The following is a 6,000-nucleotide window of genomic DNA, read 5'->3' as shown; positions in this document are numbered from 1 at the left end:
AAGCAATCAAGACCCTAAAAAACCACAAAGCCCCAGGTGAAGACGGCCTCCCCCCAGAACTATACTAACAATGCCCTGAGGTCACTGCTGAAAAGCTCCATGGCATTCTCGAAGAAGTGTGGAGGACCAACACTTTTCCAAAAGATTGGAAGACATCAGTCATCCTCCCTTTCTATAAGAAAGGAGACAAAACCAAATGCAAAAATTACCGCGGAATAAGTCTCATAGACATTACAGTCAAAATATTTGGGATCATACTCTTGAACCGCTTCAAAGAGGCAAGGGAGGAAAAAACTCGAGGAAATCAAGCCGGCTTTCGACCAAGTAGAGGCTGTACTGATAATATCTTCGCCTTTCGCCTCATTATCCAGCAGTTTGAAAGGTACAAAATAACCCTGATCTTGATGTTCCTGGACTTCATTGCCGCCTGCGACTCTGTCACTCGCCAGAAACTTTGGAAGATCCTAGAGAATGACGGAATGCCGTTGAAGTTTGTTGAACTGATGAAGGCATACTATGACGCGTCAGTGAGCCGAGTTAGAGTCTATGGCGAAGAAACCGAAGAATTTCTGGCTGAGTTCGGAGTAAAACAAGGGTGTGTCCTCTCTCCGACTTTTTTCAATTATTGCATCGATTGGGTGCTTGAAAATGCTCTATCATCTTATCCAGGAGCGCCGATTGGACAGAATCTCTCACTGACTGACCTCGATTATGCGGATGATGTTGGCCTCCTGTCAGACCCTGTAGAAGCCCAAAACATGCTTGACAGTGTTGTGGCCTGGGCAGACCTGATCGGCTTGAAAGTCAGCACAGAGAAAACGAAATTCGTGGCTATTAACCACGACACAAGACCATTCCCACTAACTGTCAACCAAGTTCAGCTGGAAAAAGTCAACCGTTTCACATACCTAGGCTCCCAGCTTTGTACTGACGGAACTTCCAACGCTGATATCCAACAGAGAATACAGAAAGCGCAGACAGTCTTTGCCTCACTCTGGAAACCCTTATGGAATCGCCACGAAACCAGTGTCCGAACGAAAGTTCAAATTTACATGGCACTAGTCTGCACCGTTCTCCTTTACGGATGCGAAACATGGTCGGTAAAACTACAGCAAGAGAATACACTTAAGGTGTTTGAGCATACTTGTCTGCAAAGAATTCTCAGAGTACAGCTACGTGACCGTATCTCCAACGCGAATATACGTCGAATGTGCATTATTCAGAGAGATGTTGTGCTCACTATTAAAGAACGCCGTTTTAAATGGTTGGGCCATGTATTACGGAAACCGCCAGAGTACCTGCCTCGCCAAATACTTCTAGTTGAGCCTATTAGCTACTGGAAGAAACGCCAAGGACAACAGAGGAAGAACTGGTGGAACCTGGCCAAGTCAGTTCTTGAACTAATCGGGGGTTTTAGAAAATTCGGTCACAGATGGTCAACACAGTGGCTCGCTTTTGCAGAGCAGCTGGCACAAGATCGAACAACATGGTGCAAGAAGGTCTCTAAGATCATCGATGCCGGGCGAGGTGGAAACGCCTGATTACCGCCACAAGTACAAGTACAAGTAAGTACCTAGGCCATCTCCCACGCACAGTTTTTCCGCAAAGTTTACAGATTAAAATTTTAAGATAGCCATTCTATTTAGCTTAATTGAAAACCTAATAATTATATCTTCGGGGTGACTTAATCCCCCAGTCTCCAGGGGAGGGGCTGCAAGTTACAAACATCGACCATTTTTTTACATATAGTAATTGTTAATTATGAAGTGTAAAGACGTTTTCGGGGGGACTTTTTTGCGTCGGGACGGGGGTGGGCCACGGAGAGGAAGTTACGTGGGAGGATCTTTCTGTGGAGGAATTTTTCATGAGAGAGGAGAATTTCCGTGAAAGTGGCGCAGCATTTTTAAACATTATTAAAAAAAACAACTAGACCTACGTTGCCCGGGCAACGTGAAGTGTTGCAGCAACCTTTGTCCGGCTTCGTCGACTAAAGTGTTGCGAGAGCAACACTTTGGTTTTGTTTCTGTGCTATCGATCAGTAATCACATGATCAAAAGCTATTCCTCAGCGTTGAAAAAAGAACAACAAAATTGTATCGAAAGAAGGGACTAAATTGACTTTGCAGCCAGTTGAACTTTATCCTTTTCAATCGTAGACATCGTGACGGATGAAAACTCGGAACAATATTTTATATAATCTAGTTGATATTATAAAGCTATCCCTAACTTTTCAGGATCAAAATACCATAGATGACATTCTATTAATTATTACGAAACTATCTCATTGTTTTACATTCTCGTTTGTGCTTGTTTCTTCACTATCGGTTAAATGATGAAGTTGTCAGCCTATCGAAGTTTTTAAAACGGTATGTTCAAACAAGAACCCAATCAGTTATCACATGACCAAAGGCTATTCCTCAGAGTTGAGAAAACAACAACTGCAAAATAATATCGAAAGAAGGGACTAAATTGACTTTGCAGCCAGTTGAACTTTATCCTTTTCAATCGTAGACATCGTGACAGATGAAAACTTGGAACAATATCTTAAATAATCTAGTTGGTATTATAAAGCTATCCTTAACTTTTCAGGATTAAAATACCATAGGTGACACTAATTAGCCTATTACAAAACTACTTCGTTGTTCTATGTTATCGTTTGCACCCGTTGTGTAAACACTCAATTCTGTCAGATTTAAAGAGATCGAATACAATGTGCACCAATTTGCACAAATTTCAAGCCCAAAGTGAACAGATTCTTACTTACAAGTCCCTCTTCCGTGATAGACATCAAGTTCACCGGAAACAATTAAATGGGTACACCAACTAGCAAAAGTTGTTAACCCCTCATCGCTGAGGATGATTGTAGCCCAACAGCCGATTATTACTTACAAGTCCCTTACATGTCTTACCACTGGAACCAAATTGGTTTTACCGTCAAATACACCGGAAACAAATAATAGGTACACCAACTAGAAAAAGTGGCAAACCCCTCATTTTCGAATATGAATATGAGCCAACAGTCGCTTCTCTTCCATAGTGAACCTATTCTTACTTATAAGTCCCTCTCCCGTGATAGGCATGAGGTTCACCAGAAACAAATTTATGGGTACATCAACTAGCATAGTTGCAAACCCCTCATCGCTGATGTTGACTGTAGCCTAACAGCAGATTATTATTTACAAGTCCCCTACATGTCTTACCACTGGAACCAAATTGGTTTTACCATCAAATACACTGGAAACAAATAATAGATACACCAACTAGCAAAAGTTGTTAACCCATCATTGCCGAAGGTGATTATTACCTATCAGCCTACTGTTGCTTACAAGTCCTCTATATTCTCACAATTTGAATCGACCTAGATTTCGTTTCACTATGTACCTTACTACTGAAGTTGTTAACCCTTTGAAACTTTCAAACTGGTATACCTCATGAAGAAATTTTTGTACCAAAAAATGGATTTCATATAATTTGATCAGCTCAACAAGAGCTATCGATTGCCGTCGAAATTTTTTTTTTTTCTATCTTAGTTCAAAAGTTGATTTTTTTTGCCGTAGGCCAACTTTCTAAAGTCACCACTTAGAAAGGAGCAAAGGATAATCTCCAATTTCTTTAGCAATGAGAGAACTTTTAAAGTTTATTAGGCACATCTGATACCATTTCTCTACCGCAATCCCAAGTCCGAAAAACCGAATGATAAACTCTGCTGAAATCACGAATAGAAATGGGTAGAAACAGTAGATGGCAGACCCGTGGGAAAATGCCACATTTTTGCTTCTGTAAATTTTTCTATTTATCACTCAAAAAAGATATATTGGCTGTGGGGCCGGGTAACTGCCGCATATATTTAACACTTATAGATTTTAGTCCATCTTCAATTTGAAAGTGGTGTCTGCCTGCTTGCCTGCTAGAACGGAGCTTTCCACTCGAAAGCAGAAACATAGTTTGATGAAACGAAAGCTTGGCTGCACAACTTAAGTTACTCCTCTCTGACATAGGCTATATAACCCCACTTCACTTCGCACACCATAGGCTCTGGCTCGTGGACAAACAAAAACCATCCTTTTTGACCACAGATAAGAGTTCTGCGGAGCTTTCCAAAATGTAATGTCATATTCATCTATCCGACCTGATGTCCACACTTTCCGTAAAAACCGCACAGGTTAGACCCTTACCAGTTTCCAGGAATAAGCTGAGATCGGCGGCATAGGAAAAACAAAAAATACCGGGACAAAACCAAAGTGTTGCTCTCGCAACACAGTGAGAAAATAAATAAAATTTTTCAAATGGAAGTAATGAGCAGCATTAAAACTTAAAATGAATGTAAAATATTACGTATTTAAGGGGGGTTCTTCTCCTCCACAATACCTTGCTCTTTAAGCTAAAGTATTTTTAGTAATTTCAACTATTTATTCTAAGGCCTTTGTGATTCAAGGGTCATTCTTAAAGATTTGGGACAAAATTCAAGCTTAAGTGTAAAGAGCCAGTAATTGATGAGGGGGCGAACCCCCTCAAATACTAATAAAAATACACAAATATAGAAGATCGTTACGTAAGTTAATTCGTAAGGTACGTATGTTATTACTAACAAAAACGTTCGTAAAAAAAAATAAAAATCTAGTTGCTCTTTCAAGCAACCAAAAATTGGAGGGCAACTTGGCCTCCTCGCCCTCCACTTTTTTTTAATTAAAATCTTCCGAATAAAACTATGAGAAAGCTATTTAGTCAAATAATATATAAAATAATATGATAAATAATATATAAACCTCGTTTTAATTTTTCATGTGCGGTGAGGCAAAATCAAAACATGTATTAATTAAAAACGTTCAAAAATTAAATAAAAAACATTTTTTTGTAACTCCGCAATCCCTCGCTCTTTACGCTAAAGCTTTTAATTGTTTTAAAAAGTAGAATTGTGGCAAAGAGTCAAACTTTAGCGTAAAGAGCGAGGGATTGCGGAGGGGACAACCCATTTCATATACGGAGTAATTTCTCTTCGTTTTAAGTTTTAATGTAGCTCCTTACTTTCAGCTAAAAAAAAAGGTTTTTTTTATTTAATTTCTGAACGTTTTTGAATTAATGCATGTTTTCTTTTGGCTCTCCACACATAAATTATTAAAATGAAATTTGCATATTAATTCCTTTTTTGGCTAAATGGCTATCTCTTAGTTTTGATCAGACGATTTTGAGAAATAAGGGATGGGGAAAGAGGCCTAGTTGCCATGCAATTTTTCGGTTACAAAAAAAGGCAACTATAAATTTTAATTTTTAAAGAATTTTTTTTATTAGTAAAAAATATACGTAACTTACGAAAAAACTTACGTAACAAACTTTTATATTCTTTAATTTTTATTTTGTATATGAGGGGGTTTGTACCCTCGGTAATACCTCGTTCTTCACACTAAATCGTAAGTTTTGTCCCTATTCTTTAAGAATGACCCCTGAATCAGAAAGGCCGTAGAATAAATAGTTGAAATTACTAAAAATACTATAGCATAAAGAGCGAGGTATTTATCTCCTCCTAAATACCTCGCTCTTTATGCTAAAGTATTTTTAGAACCCCTCATATGCGTAATAATCTCTGTTCGTTTTAAGTTTCAATGCTACTCTTTACTTTCTATTGAAAAAACTTTTCCATGTTTATTTTTTCATTGTTTTTTTATAGTAATTTTAGAAAATCCTGCGCCCTTTTCATTGAATTTCCGTTCCCCCATGACATATTTCTCCAAGGAAAGATCTTCCCACATAGCCCCCTCCCCTCAACCCAACCCCCAAAACCAAAAAAAAAAAATCCCCCGAAAACGACTGTACACTTCCCAATTAAACCATTATTATATGTAAACACTGGTCGAAATTTGTAACTTGCAGCCCCTCCCCTAGGGACTGTGGGGGAGTAAGTCATTCCCAAAGACATAGTTATTATGGTTTTTGACTATGCGGAACAAAATGGCTATCTCAAAATTTTGATCTGTTGACTTTGGAGAAAAATGAGCGTGGGAGG

This window comes from Artemia franciscana, chromosome 1 (genome assembly GCF_032884065.1).
Source record: "Artemia franciscana chromosome 1, ASM3288406v1, whole genome shotgun sequence".
Classification (NCBI taxonomy): Eukaryota; Metazoa; Arthropoda; class Branchiopoda; order Anostraca; family Artemiidae; genus Artemia; species Artemia franciscana.
Note: the sequence above shows the minus strand (reverse complement) of the source record.